Genomic DNA, 15,561 nt, shown 5'->3' with positions numbered 1-15,561 from the left:
GTGGCGGGGTAGGCCGTAGGTAGGGCGGGTGGGGAGGTGGCAGGGTGCTGTGGGTGAGGGACAGAGGGAAAAGGCAGCATCCAGTCCTTATGCGAAGCTACCGCCAGTTTAGCCTTGTATTTTCTGGTCGGGCGGTGGTGGGTGGGGGGGGGGGGGGGGGGGGGGGGTTGCAGCGGTCAAACGGTCAAGATGCAGAATTCTGTGTACGTGGGTGAGGAAATATCTAGGCTTCTTCCATCTCCATTCGTGTAGGCCTCGACGGCACCATGGAGTCACCTGGGAGGAGGAAGGCTAGTCAGCTTCAGGACGAAACTTCACGGCCGCGTACAGAACACTGTTGTCAGCTGGCTCGGCCTTGTACTTCGCCGTTGGACCTCCGTTGACCTTTAAGGTCGCGTAGACAATTTCTTCCGATCCATTGCCCTGCCAGGGAAATTCGGAACGGGGTCAGGCAGGTTAAGGGACGATCTGACCGAGGTGTGCGAGACGACAGAAAGTTTGGTAAAGTCTGCCAAATTAGGAGCAGGCCATCGGCCCCCACCCCACAAACCGACCCCCCCCCCGTACCCCTCCCCTCACCCCCTCCCACCACGGGTCACCACTACCCCCGGGCCTGCTTTACAATTCAATAATGTCACGGCCGACCTGGAAGTGACATCAAATCTACATCCTGCCTCTGCCCCGCCCCCCCCCGATTACCTTTCACCCCCAGATAAAACCTTTCACCCCTGATAAGCTTTCACCCCCAGATAAAACCTTTCACCCTGATGACCTTTCAACCCCTCGTTAATCGAGAATCTATCCAGCTCGGCCTTAAAAATATTCCGAGATTCTACTTCCGCCGCCATTTTGAGGAAGAAAGTTCCGGAGACTCTGCCCTCTGAGAAAATATTTCTCCTCATCTCCGTCTTAAAGGGGCCACCCCCTTATTTTTAAACAGTGACCCCCGCACCGCCTCCCCCCCCCCCCGGTTCTAGACTCTCCCACAAGAGGAAACATCCTCTCCACATCCCCCCCCCTGTCGACACCCCCTCAGAATCTTAAAAGTTCAATCCACCCTAACCTGCACGTCTTTGGACTGTGGGAGGAAACCGGAGCACCCGGAGGAAACCCACGCGCACACGGGGAGGATGTGCAGACTCCGCACGGACAGTGACCCAAACCGGGAATCGTACCCGGGACCCTGGAGCTGTGATGCGACAGCGCTAACCACTGTGCTACCGTGCTGCCCACAGCATCATGGGATGTGCGGAGAGCGCGGGATTATGGCATTGAGGTAGAGGATCGGCCTTGGTCACATTGAATGGGTGCAGCAGACTCGAAGGGCCGAATGGCCCACTCCTGCTCTTCTTTAGATGTCTTCAAGACTGAGATGGATAGACATCAGGGAACTGAGGGTTAGCGGTAAGCGACAAGGCCACCAAGCATGTCTGCACCAAACGTATCATGATGCTCCGTCGTATCACCTCCCGAGGGAAAGGTTTGGCCGACAACTCCACAAAATTCCCCACAGACAAATTAAACTAAACTGCCCCCGCCCCATCCCCAGTATTTCCCAATGCCCATCTCCCCATTTACTCGTCTCCAGAGCCACTCTGGCCTTACCTCTCCAGCAGCCTGGGGTAGATCGGGAGAGCCTGAAATAGAAGCAGACAGCACTTTAAACAGCGTCTCAATTCAAAACTCCCCGCCCGAGCTCGCAAATCCCTCCATGATCCCGTCCGCTCCCAATTTCTGCAATCTCCCACTGCCCCTCGATTCCTCCCACTATCCCTCAAACCCTCCCAATGCCCCTCGAACCTCCCACTGCCCCTCGAATCCTCCCACTGCCCCTCGATTCCTCCCACTATCCCTCGAACCCTCCCAATGCCCCTCGAACCTCCCACTGCCCCTCGAATCCTCCCACTGCCCCTCGAACCCCCCACTGCCCCTCGAATCCTCCCACTGCCCCTCGAATCCTCCCACTGCCCCTCGAATCTTCCCACTGCCCCTCAAACCCTCCCATTGCCCCTCAAACCCTCCCAATGCCCCTCAAACCCTCCCACTGCCCCTCAAATCCTCCCAATGCCCCTCAAATCCTCCCACTGCCCCTCAAATCCTCCCACTGCCCCTCAAATCCTCCCACTGCCCCTCAAATCCTCCCACTGCCCCTCGAACACCCACTGCCCCTCAAATCCTCCCACTGCCCCTCAAACCTCCCACTGCCCCACAAATCCTCCCACTGCCCCTCAAATCCTTCCACTGCCCCTCGAATCCTCCCACTGCCCCTCGAACCTCCCACTGCCCCTCGAACCTCCCACTGCCCCTCGAACCCTCCCAATGCCCCTCGAACCCTCCCCATGCCCCTCGAAACCTCCCAATGTGCCTCAAAGCCTCCCAATGCCCCTCGAACCTCCCACTGCCCCTCGAACCCTCCCAATGCCCCTCAAACCCTCCCAATGCCCCTCAAACACTCCCAATGCCCCTCGAAACGTCCCAATGCCCCTCAAATCCTCCCACTGCCCCTCAAATCCTCGCACTGCCCCTCGGACACTTCCACTGCCCCTCGAATCCTCCCACTGCCCCTCGGACCCTCCCACTGCCCCTCGGACCCTCCCACTGCCCCTCGAATTTCCCACTTCCCACAAATTCCCTGAGGACTCTGTGCTTCTCCAAGTGCGACCTGTTGAACATTCCCGATATTAAACTTTCTGTTACTTGGCGGCCGCACCGACAGCCGTCCGGGGCCCTGAGCTCTGGAATCCTCTCCCTGAACCTTGGCTCTTGTCCTGATTGGCCCCCAATAGGACGCCCCTCCAAACCTTGGTCAGCTGACCCAATATCTCCCTGTGTAGCTCGATGTTATACAATCACGCCTTGGGGTAGTTCATTGTGTTAAAGATGTTGGGTGGGATTTTCCATGCCCACTGTCCCCCGCCCCCCCCTTGTTTCGTACAGCTGGAACGGATGCCCCTGCAGTGCATTGTTCAAAAGGTTCAAAAGGCCATTCAGCCCCTGACTGATGAGTGGCCATTGCCATCGAGGAGAGCAGAAATAATCCGCAGTCTCGCCAGCGAGATCGCCACCTCCGAACACCCCCCTCCAACCTAAACGCCCATCCTCGACTGACGTTCCTCCACCATGCTGGGACATCATCCACTTCGGATGCCATGGCCTCAGGGTGAACGAGTAGGTGGGCCACCCATTCTCCAGGGCAATTGCCCCTCAAGAAAGGGCGGGTGAGCCGCCTTCTTCAACCTGCAGGTTTCCAACGGATTGTGCGCACCTGGTTATTCCGGTGCCATTGTCAGCTGGTGCCCACACCCCTTGGAGACCTCCGGGGAGACGCACACAATGCCATTGTAAACACCCGGGGCAGCTAGCTACGCCCCGAGAAACATTTTGTCCGGACACTATGTACCTGTCTGCCGCGGATCCCTGTTCTGGGGCGGATTGTCACTCAAGCCTGGAACGCTGTGGGAGAGAGGCAGCTTAGACAGTACAGGCATAGACACAAAGGCACAGTCACACATCGCGTGAGTTCAGTCATAAAGACAGAAATCTGATAGCAGCAAATTACAACGGGATGTTGTATGATACACACAGTGTAATTCGCAGTTGTACCCAGTGAGATTTTGTATAATACACAGCATCATTCCAGTTACACCCAGTGTGTTATTGTACAATATACGCAGTGTAATTCCCAGTTATTTCCAGTGTGTTATTATATAATATCCGCAGTGTTATTTCCAGTGCCTCCGGATGAGGATGTGTTTTATTTAATGGTAGAGCCAGCGACATACTCTCACTTTATTGATTGGTACTTACCCCGTTTGGCCGTCTTGCTTGATTTTCCCTGTGGAGGCAGGACACAGACTGGGTAAGTACGGAGACACTCGTAGGACTGCCGATTGCTCCCCGGGTCTAAGGCTATCCTGGCCAAGCTGTGGCTGTAATCCATTCAGCGCGGGGTTGAAGGAGATCATGCTAGTACCTTGGCCTGGGGCAGACTTTCTGCCAGCCAGGCTAATTGAACCCACCAGTGGTTGCCGTCTGACAGCCTCGGTGTCGCACCGTCAATATGACGCGAGGCAGGTTGAGGTAATGCCAATTGAAGGCTTTATTAAGCCGAACTTTATCCCCAGCAGCGTGGTTACAGAAAGCAGCTGCTGAGGGAAATGGAGGGAAAAACTGGGTTCTTATACCGGCATTTCTGGGTGGAGCCCAGTAGGTGGCAGATCCTATCAGGACCTGGCATCCCTCCACCAATAGCCTGTCGACACATGGTGTACCGTATTACCCCGAATACATACCACCACACTTGGTATGGCAGCAATTCTTGCCTTTGAACCTAGATCGGAACATTGTGACTCCTGGAGGAGAGTGATCATTCACTGAGTCACACTAAATTGGGCAGTTGGCCAAAATGTGCCCTCGTCCGTTCCTCTCCATGAATGTTTCAATTCTTATCTCTCAGTTCCTTTTCTTCACTGATATTGTGGGTGAGACTCCCGCCTTGCATTTCCACTGGCACAGGGATTGGGTCTGTCCCTCTTGTCTGTGTGCGTGTCTCTCTCTCTCTCCCCCACCTCTCTCTCACTCTCTCCCTCTCTCTCTTGTCTGTCTGTCTCTTTGTCTCACTCTCTCTCGTCTATCTGTCGCTGTGTCTCATTCTCTCTCTCTCACTCTCTCTCTGTCGGTGTCTGTGTCTCACCCCCTCTCTCTCATTCTCTCTCTCTCTGTCTCTGTGTCTCACTCTCTCTGTCATCTGTCTGAATCCAATGTCTCGCTCCCTCTTTCTCTCTCTCACGTCTGTCTGTCTCTGTCTCGCTCCCTTTTTCCCTCTCTCTCTATGTCTCGCTCCCTTTCTCTCTCTCACATCTGTTTCTCTCTATGTCTCGCTCCCTCTTTCTGTCTCTCACATCTGTCTGTCTCTGTGTCTCGCTCCCTCTTTCTCTCTCTCACATCTGTCTGTCTCTGTGTCTCGCTCCCTCTTTCTCTCTCTGTCATCTGCCTGTCTCTGTGTCTCGCTCCCTCTTTCTCTCTCTGTCATCTGTCTGTCTCTGTGTCTCGCTCCCTCTTTCTCTCTCACATCTGCCCGTCTCTGTGTCTCGCTCCCTCTTTCTCTCTCTCACATCTGCCTGTCTCTGTGTCTCGCTCCCTCTTTCTCTCTCTCACATCTGCCTGTCTCTGTGTCTCGCTCCCTCTTTCTCTCTCTCACATCTGCCTGTCTCTGTGTCTCGCTCCCTCTTTCTCTCTCTGTCATCTGCCTGTCTCTGTGTCTCGCTCCCTCTTTCTCTCTCTGTCATCTGTCTGTCTCTGTGTCTCGCTCCCTCTTTCTCTCTCTCACATCTGCCTGTCTCTGTGTCTCGCTCCCTCTTTCTCTCTCTCACATCTGTCTGTCTCTGTGTCTCGCTCCCTCTTTCTCTCTCTCACATCTGCCTGTCTCTGTGTCTCGCTCCCTCTTTCTCTCTCTGTCATCTGCCTGTCTCTGTGTCTCGCTCCCTCTTTCTCTCATTCTCTCTTTCTCATGAAAGAGCTCCATGCAAGATGATATTTGGCACTGTACATTGTCTAAGCTGGCCAATAAAAGTGTTTATAGATAAACACCAAAGCCTCAAGATCTCATCAATGGGTCATTACCATCGCAACAATAAAAAAACAACACATGAAATGCAAAGATGTGGGACATGATTCAGCGACGCATCGCTCCCGACTTGGGGTCGGGACGAGACCGTGAATGCTGCAAGACAACTGACGGCCGATTGGCGATGCTCAAAATGTCTCGTGAGATTCGACGGAATCTCGCAAGATGTCGCGATCTGGATCCCGCCCTCGTTGGGTGAGATCCAGAAATGCGTATTTAAATGTATTCGCCGGATTCCTACGGTATCTGGCATTCACCAGCCTCGCCAGGGTGCCGTTTAGTACCTGGCCCAGTCGTAATGGCACCTGGTCGCCCAGGCCACTGGGGAGCCCCGGGCGGTCGGTGGGCAGGGTGGCTCCCTCTGGCACCTGGGCACTGCCACCTGGTTGCCCTGACCACACCACCCAGGGCATCCCAGGGCTGTCAATGGCACTGCCCCGATGTGGGGTTGGCATTGCCAAGCTGCCCAAGTGGTAGGTTGCCACTGCCAAGGGGCGGGGCCTGAGGTGCGCATTACCCATGAACAGGGCTCGAGGGCCGGTACGAAGGGGGGGGGGGTGAAAGGAGGGTATGAAGGGGCATCACGAAGGGTGAGGGGGTGAAGGGCACATCTTCAAAAGGGGGGGACGTAAAGGGAAATGGGGGGGGGGGGGTTGAAAAGGGGGGGGCCCTCAGCTACCCCACAGTTGGGTTTCTTCACGAAGATGGGGGAGGTGGCACAGCCCGTGGGTAGGGGGCTGGTGGTGCGAGGGGGCCCTCAAGCGCACTCAAAGCTGGGGCACCCTTTCAAAATGGCGGCCCGATCCGTGAGGAGCCTGTCTCGCTGGCAAGTTCAGCTCCCCAGTGCTGAATAAAATTTCCAAGTGCGGCTAGACTGGGTGAGGGGACCCCCCCCCCCCCAAGGCCCCCAAAAAGTGACCCAAATGTGAACAAATACCTGCGAAACCCCCCAAAACCTTTTGCTTGAATACCTGTCGCAATCTCCAAAGGAATGATTCACCACCATTTGCATCCAGTCACCCCCCCCCCCCCGCTGCCTCTCACAGTCTTTGTCACCTCTTCCGCATTAGAGTCATTGCCCAAGATACCAGCTATGACACAACCGCATCATACGCTGTTGCTCAATATTAGACTCAGCAAAGCCACTGCCCTGCGTTTGACCTGCCGAGGACCAGGTTATAGCAACGGCAAGAGGCCCCTCGTGCGTGCTTTACCAGGCTTTGATGCACAGCAGCCTCGGATCCCATCTCCCTTTCCGATTAAATGTACCAATCTCCGCCGTGAAAGTTTCAATTCCCGCCCCTGTCTCCGGTCCCCCTCACGTCTTGGGGAATTTCTAAAAATACGATTCAAAGTTCGTCACGGTGCCCGGGAAACGGTCATCAACGTGTCGCAAGAAACCGGCCGGGTTCACTACCGTCCCCTTCAGGGAGGGGGCTCTGCCCTCCTTACCCCCGCCCGGCCTACACGTGACTCCCGACCCCACACAGCTGATGTGGTTGACTCTTAACTGGCCCCCTCCGAAATGGCCGAGCGAGGCCCACTCCGTTCCGGGGCATTGAGGGGGGCGGGCAGTCAAGGCTGGCTGCGAAAAGGTGAGGACGGGAAAACCAATGGCCAGAATGTGGGGGAGCGCCACTTGAGGGAGGAGCTTGGCTGGCGTTAGCAGGAATAAGGCCGGGACTTGGCAGCTCCGTCTGGATCTCTGGGGGGCGGGGGGGGGGTTTCAGGTGGAGTTGGCAGCGACTTGCGTTTGTTCTGAGGGTGAGGAGGGTCTGGGAATGGGAGTGGGGGCACGGTTCTAAATGGGCTCCACGCCCTCACGCTAACTCTTATTTTGTGCCTTTGATCGAGCTGTCCACCCCTCCCCCAACCCTGAGGTGACATGTTGGCCACATGGTTTACTCCACATGGACAGGCTGGTCGGCAGCTGGGCTAAGAGACGGCAGGGTGATGCCCTCAAAGGCCTCAACATAAAAAAGAAATCTGGAATTACAAGTCTTAACGATAACCACAAAACCATTGTGAATCGGTATAAAAAAAAACATCTGGTTTATTTAAGGAGGGAAATCTGCTGTCCTTATCCGGTCTGGCCTACAAGTGACTGCAGACCAAAATGGCTGACTCTTAACGAGCCCCTCTGAAATGGCCAAGCGAGACCATTCGGTTCGAGTGCAATTAGGGATGGGCAACAAACGCTGTCCTCGCCCAACGACGGCCACTCCGTGGAATTATCCAATTGGCCAAAGCCGAGGTTAATGCTCCGGGGACAGTGGTTCAAATCCCATCATGGGAGTTGGGAAGGGGGCGGGGGGTGGGGAATCTAAACTTGATGAATGAATCTGGCACATGAGACCAGTCGAAACAATGGTGACCATTTTTAAGATTCATTTTCGGGGCGGGGGCACCGCTGGCTCAGGCCCAGCATTTGTTGACCATCCCTAACGGGGCAGCGCGGTAGCACAGCGGTTAGCACAATTGCTTCACAGCTCCAGGGTCCCAGGTTCGATTCCGGCTTGGGTCACCGTCTGTGCGGAGTTTGCACGCTCTCCCCCGGGTCTGCGTGGGTCTCCTCCGGGTGCTCCGGTTTCCTCCCCCAGTCCAAAGACGCGCAGGTTAGGGTGGATTGGCCGTGATAAATTGCCCTTAGTGTCCAAAAAGGCTAAGTGGGGGTTGCTGGGTTGCGGGGAGAGGGTAGATACGTGGGCGTGAGTGGGTTGCTCTTTCCAAGGGCCGGTGCAGTCTCGAAGGGCCGAATGGCCTCCTTCTGCACTGTAAATTCTATGATCCAAACTGCCCCCCCCCCCCCCCCCCCCCCGGGAAGGGTGGTGGGTGAATCGCCTTCTTGAACCCGCTGCCGCCCGAGTGGTGGTCTCCCACCGTGGGATACAGGCCCAGCGACAGTGAAGGAAGCGGGGGTAGTGGGGGGGGAGGAGGCCGGGGAGGAGGGGTGGCGAGGGGGAGGAGAAACCCACCTCTCTGCTGCTCTTCTTTCTTCCTTTTCTTACACCAGAAGCATATAGCCAGTCCCACGGAACTGAGCAACAGCCCCACTACGATGCATCCAATCCAAAGTCCTGGCTTGCTGAGGCTTCCATTTCGATTTTTTCCGGCTGTGTCTCTGGCGCTGGACCCGGTGGTTGGGGTTGGGGTTGTGGTTGTCGTTGCGGAAGGCGGACGCCGGGCTAAAACAGGGAAACAAAAGGCAGTTTCAGAGCGGAGGCCGGCAGGGATAACCCCCTCAGAGGGGCAACCAGGGGTCGGCCGTGTGGGAAGCGGACTGGAGCCACCGACAGGGCCCAAGCCAGGCAAGGCCAGAGGCCTGGCGGGATTTGGAAGGCGGTCGGGCTTCCTTTCCCCATCCCTGGTGCGTGCTCCCGGGGATTTGACAGCCGGAATCACAATTTTAAACATCTTGCGGTGGGGTGCGGCCTCATTGTTGGCCCGGTAACCAATCGTGCAAGCAGGTTAGCCTATCCTGAGCTCCCTCGAATGTCGGAGATTGAGGAGTGACCAGCATGAGGTGTGCAAGAGGATTGAACAATTTGACAGGGTATTTCTTTTTCTGCTGGGGGGAGAGGGTGGGAGGGGTCCAGGCCAAGGGGGGCAGAACTTACAAAAATGAGCCAGGGGCTGTTCAACGGCGATGTCAGTAAGCACTTCCTCTTACAAAGGGAAGTGGAAATCTACAACTCTCGGCCCAGCAAACCACTGTCCAGGCCAGGGAGTCAACTGAATGTTTTGAGGCTGGGGTTAGAACATCGAACATACAGTGCAGAAGGAGGCCATTCGGCCCACCTTCCTTCCACCCTGTCCCCTTTACCCAATAACCCCTCCCAACCCTATTGGACACTAAGGGCAATTTAGCACGGCTCATCCACCTAACCTGCACGACTTTGGACTGTGGGAGGAAACCGGAGCACCCGGAGGAAACCCACGCAGACACGGGGGGGAGAACGTGCAGACTCCGCACAGACAGCGACCCAGCGGGGAATCGAACCTGGGACCCTGGAGCTGTGAAGCCACAGTGCTATCCACTTGTGCTACCGCGCTGCCCTGCAGGTTTTGGTTAGGCAAGGGGGTTAAGGGCTACGGAACCAAGGCGGGCAGATGGGGTTAAGATTCACGGTGGCACAGTGGGTTAGCACTGCTGCCTCAGAGCGCTGGGGGCCCAGGTTCGATTCCGGCCTCAGGTGACTGTCTGTGTGGAGTTTGCAAGTTCTCCCCGTGTCTGCGTAGGTTTCCTCCCATAGTGCAAAGACCTACAGGTTTGGTGGATTGGTCATGTTAAAATTGCCTCTTAGTTTCCAGGGATGTGCAGGTTAGGTGGATTATGGGGATAGAGCCTAAGTGGGGGACTCTTTCGGAGGATTGCCCAATAATTTTATGGAATTTCATTCATGAATTGATAATAAAGGAATGTCCTGGGGTCAGGGTCAAAGATTATGCTTTGGACAGAGGTTTGTTTTGTGATGCACTTGTCGTGGTATAAGCTACTTCCTTGATGTGCACTCTGACAAAGGAAGGTTCAGACTTGGAGATAGCTTTAACACGTTTATTAAACTATTAACAATTCTCCTACTTGAATTCGACGCTACTGTTAATCCTGCTTTAGCCACTCAGACTGACTAACCAGTCTGCTACAATCCACGTGGTGGGTGTGATGTTCAATCAACCCTGTGTCTGTACTCACTGAGTGTCTCCACTGGAAAGAGACTGAGCATGTGTGCTGTGTCCTTTTATATGGGTTGGTGTAATGCCCCCCTGTGGTAGTGTCACCTCTGTGTGTATCGTGACTGCCCATTGGTCGTGCCCTATCTTACTGACCTATTGGTTGACTGTCTGTGTGTCATGTCTCTGGCGTTCCCTCGAGTATCTAGCCAGGTGTAGCGTGTGTACATTAACCCTTTGTGTACTTACAGTGATGTATATCACCACAAAGTTCACTGCCCCCCCTTGCAACAATGTTCTGCATTCCGGTCCTATGTGCTCTCTCTTTCATCTGCCATTCCAGAACATTTTAGGACATTTCCCTTATTTCATATGTGGCGGCCATTTTGGATCTTGGCCCCAAATCTCTTCTCAACGTTGTCACCCTGTTTGAAGGTTCATTTTGTGCAGCTGTCGGCAAATCGCAGGCCAGAACATTATGGCCGCATATTCTCTGGCTGCACCGGAGAGTCCGGGATTCACCCAAGTTCCGCGAGGCCTCGGAATCGGAACTTCGCCCAAAAGGGGCGGGACCAAATGACGCTTGCGGAAGTAGGCCTTGAACTTACTGAAGACCCGATTCTCTGACCTCCCCAAGGAGGCAGTCAGTCGCTGATTAGTGCTGTTTGTAAGGAATGCGGACCAGGTGGAACAGCACCCGGGGCGGGGGGGGGGGGGGGGGGGGGGGGGGGGCTCCCAGGCCTTTGAAGACCGCCGGGTGGTCAGGGTCCATGTAGGGTGCCTCCTGGCCCTCCCCCTGGAATGTGGGCACCTTGGCACTCCTCAGCCAAGGTGACCCTGCCAAGTAGGCTGGAGCACTGTCTGGGTGCCAGTGCAAGGGTTCCCAGAGTAAGGGTTCCCAGGTTAGAGGGTGGCACTGCCAATGGTCAGGGCCCGAGGGGGGACATGCCCATGAAGGGAGCATGGAGGGGGGGAGTTTGAATGGTGGGGGTGCGCAGGGCAGGTACGGGGGAGCCTCCAGGAGGTTAGGGAGTTGGCGGGTGGGGATCCCGGAAGGGAGGGTGTGCTGTAAGGGAGCTTGGGGGGGGGGGCCTGAAGAGGGGGGGACCCCCAGGGACCCCATAGCGGGGTGTCCTCACTTGAGGGGTGTGCAGTAGTGCTCATGCGTGTGTGGGGGGGGGCGTGACATTGCCCATGGGTGGAGGGGACAAACAAGCTCACCGAGAGATCAGGGCAACCTTTCAAAATGGCGGCCCGATCTCTGAGTTCAGCTCCCCAGTGCTAAAGATTCTCCAGCCGCGTGTGCCCGGCGATCGGAGAATCCCTCCCGAGGTCAATGGACTTTCCATTGTCCGCGTCTCGCCCGTGGCAATCATGCGGCGGGCAGGGCGGAAGGTTCCAGCCCTAAGTGACTAAGTGTCATTGAATAGCGGTGGGAAACTCGCTGGCAGAGTTGGCGGGAACCTCCCTGAAAAGCCACAAACGGATGTAGAAATGTTTTGGGAGAATCGCACCCTGTGGTTCAGCCTGGTGGCGGCGTCATCAACTGGATTCACAAGGTGGCCTTGAATTTAATCAAACATTCCAGAGATTCACGGGAGGGGTATTGGACATAATGTGCTCGTTGAAGAGGTAGGTTTTAAAGATGTGATGGTGGCCACGAAGGAGCATAGAACATAGAAAAATACAGCACAGAACAGGCCCTTCGGCCCACGATGTTGTGCCGAACCTTTGTTCTAGATTAATCATAGATTAACATTGAATTTACAGTGCAGAAGGAGGCCATTCGGCCCTTTGAGTCTGCACCGGCTCTTGGAAAGAGCACCATACCCAAACTCAACACTTCCACCCAACACCAAGGGCAATTTGGACATTAAGGGCAATTTATCATTGGCCAATTCACCTAACCCGCACATCTTTGGACTGTGGGAGGAAACCGGAGCACCCGGAGGAAACCCACGCAGACACGGGGAGGACGTGCAGACTCCGCACAGACAGTGACCCAAGCCGGAATCGAACCTGGGACCCTGGAGCTGTGAAGCAATTGTGCTATCCACAATGCTACCGTGCTGCCCTTGAGAACAAATAAATCTACACTATATCATTTTACCGTAATCCATATACCTATCCAATAGCTGCTTGAAGGTCCCTAATGTTTCCGACTCAACTACTTCCACAGGCAGTGCATTCCATGCCCCCACTACTCTCTGGGTAAAGAACCTACCTCTGATATCCCTCCTATATCTTCCACCTTTCACCTTAAATTTATGTCCCCTTGTAATGGTTTGTTCCACCCGGGGAAAAAGTCTCTGACTGTCTACTCTATCTATTCCCCTGATCATCTTATAAACCTCTATCAAGTCGCCCCTCATCCTTCTCCGTTCTAATGAGAAAAGGCCTAGCACCCTCAATCTTTCCTCGTAAGACCTACTCTCCATTCCAGGCAACATCCTGGTAAATCTTCTTTGCACCTTTTCCAAAGCTTCCACATCCTTCCTAAAATGAGGCGACCAGAACTGTACACAGTACTCCAAATGTGGCCTTACCAAAGTTTTGTACAGCTGCATCATCACCTCACGGCTCTTAAATTCAATCCCTCTGTTAATGAACGCGAGCACACCATAGGCCTTCTTCACAGCTCTATCCACTTGAGTGGCAACTTTCAAAGATGTATGAACATAGACCCCAAGATCTCTCTGCTCCTCCACATTGCCAAGAACTCTACCGTTAACCCTGTATTCCGCATTCATGTTTGTCCTTCCAAAATGGACAGCCTCACACTTTTCAGGGTTAAACTCCATCTGCCACTTCTCAGCCCAGCTCTGCATCCTATCTATGTCTCTTTGCAGCCGACAACAGCTCTGGGGGGGGGGGGGGGGGGGGATAGAGCAGGTGGGGGGGGGGGATTATCCATGGATCTCCCCATGGGATTCGTGGAGAATGAACTTCCCAATGGAGCGGAGGGGTGATCGCCCAATTGGGAACGAGCAGCGGGAGGTTGAAATCCGCGATTTCAACCCGCGACAGTATTCTGTCGGTCCCCGGGTTCGGGCTCGTGCGCTGGAAGCCACGACGGTGGCCTTTTCCGGCACGTAAAAAGAAGGGTATGGTTATCATGGGCTGGCCTTGCCGATATTACCTCAAGGAGCATCCTCAAGGAGGAGAGAGGGCTGGGCATGTTTAGGGACAGACTTCCAGAGTTTCGGCCTGGGCAGCTGAGGGCACATCAGCCAATGGTGAAGCGATTGAAAGCCGGAATGTTGAAGGGGCCAGAAACAGAGAGTAAAGATCTTGGAGGGTTGAGTACCAGAGATGAGGGATAGTGAGGCTCTTTGAAAACTAGGAGGAGAATTTTTTTTAAATGAGGCATTGCTGAATCATAATCAAGGAATAAAATAAAAGGGGGTTGGGGGGTTCACCGAAATGTTAGAGAGGGAAATGCCGAGATCGAAAGGGGTGTTTACCTAGTTGGTGGAATGTGAGGCCATTTGAAATAAATAGTTTTAACAATGAGGCATTGCTGAACTTGAATGTGTGAACTGGAAAAAGGGAGAGTCAAATAGTTCGAGAGAGAAATGCAGAGATTGAGAGGAATGTTTACCTCCTACAATGAGCTCTGTCCCAACGAGGCTTTGCCACTTCTCGGAATAATCTCCTGTTGTCTCCACACGACAGAAATACCGATTCTGATCACTTTGTTCCAGATGATTTATCCGGATGGTTCCGGTTCTATCTCGATATGGAAATCCCAGGAATTCAATCCGGCCTCGGTAATCAGGGTGAGTGTAAGGCTTTGAGACGTTGAAGATAAATCTTCCGTGAAATCCATGTCTTCTCCAGCAAATGTCAATCTTTGTTGGGTTAAAACTTTCTGGGTAAGTGAATGAACAGGGAATATCGACCGAACTCCCGACAAAACCCTCCAGGGAGCGAGGCTGAGTCACTCTGAAATCATTCCCATTTATCATCCCTGAGGGAGAGGGAAACACAAAATGGTCAATTAGCAAAAAGAGTCAAATTTATCCAATAGGAAACCAGCCCCAGAATACTCCCAGTGACAGAGAAATACAGAACTACAGCCCGAACCCTCGATTAGATTCCAGTCTGTAACTCACTCCCGGGTATCTGTTATTCTATATATAAACCACCCCGAACCCCTCGATTAGATTCCAGTCTGTAACTCACTCCCGGGTATCTGTTATTCTATATATAAACCACCCTGAACCCCTCGATTAGATTCCAGTCTGTAACTCACTCCCGGGTATCTGTTATTCTATATATAAACCATCCCGAACCCCTCGATTAGATTCCAGTCTGTAACTCACTCTCGGGTATCTGTTATTCTATATATAAACCATCCCGAACCCCTCGATTAGATTCCAGACTGTATCTCACTCCAGGGTATCTGTTATTCTATATATGAACCACCCCAAACCCCTCGATTAGATTCCAGTCTGTAACTCACTCCCGGGTATCTGTTATTCTATATATAAACCACCCCGAACCCCTCGATTCGATTCCAGTCTGTAACTCACTCTCGGGTATCTGTTATTCTGTATATAAACCACACGAACCCCTCGATTAGATTCCAGTCTGTAACTCACACCCAGGTATCTGTTATCCTGTATATTAACCACCCCGAACCCCTCGATTAGATTCCAGTCTGTAACTCACTCCCGGGTATCTGTTATTCTATATATAAACCACCCCGAACCCATCGATTAGGTTCCAGTCTGTAACTCACTCCCAGGTATCTGTTATTCTGTATATAAACCTCCCCGAGCCCCTCGATTAGATTCCAGTCTATAACTCACTCCCGGGTATTTGTTATTCTATATATAAACCACCCCGAACCCCTCGATTAGATTCCAGTCTGTAACTCACTCCCGGGTATCTGTTATTCTATATATAAACCACCCCGAACCCCTCGATTAGATTCCAGTCTGTAACTCACTCCCGGGTATCTGTTATTCTATATATAAACCACCCCGAACCCCTCGATTAGATTCCAGTCTGTAACTCACTCCCGGGTATCTGTTATTCTATATATAAACAACCCTGAACCCCTCGATTAGATTCCAGTCTGTAACTCACACCCAGGTATCTGTTATCCTGTATATTAACCACCCCGAACCCCTCGATTAGATTCCAGTCTGTAACTCACTCCCGGGTATCTGTTATTCTGTATATAAACCACCCCGAACCCCTCGATTAGATTCCAGTCTGTAACTCACTCCCGGGTATCTGTTTTTCTGTATATAAAC

General features: G+C 53.5%; 1 long non-coding RNA gene across 1 annotated transcript; it reads right to left on the bottom strand.

Moving 5' to 3' along the window:
* Positions 1-155: 155 nt before the first annotated feature.
* On the bottom strand, positions 156-8,784 carry LOC140404694 (uncharacterized). Its single transcript, XR_011938551.1, has 5 exons — positions 8,602-8,784; positions 3,808-3,835; positions 3,401-3,453; positions 1,606-1,637; positions 156-423 (listed from the first exon to the last, which is right to left on the bottom strand). It is a non-coding gene; the product is annotated as an uncharacterized lncRNA (long non-coding RNA).
* Positions 8,785-15,561: the final 6,777 nt, after the last annotated feature.

The sequence above is a fragment of the Scyliorhinus torazame genome, chromosome 31 (assembly GCF_047496885.1).
Source record: "Scyliorhinus torazame isolate Kashiwa2021f chromosome 31, sScyTor2.1, whole genome shotgun sequence".
Taxonomy (NCBI): Eukaryota; Metazoa; Chordata; class Chondrichthyes; order Carcharhiniformes; family Scyliorhinidae; genus Scyliorhinus; species Scyliorhinus torazame.
This window is presented reverse-complemented; position numbering and strand designations above follow the sequence as displayed.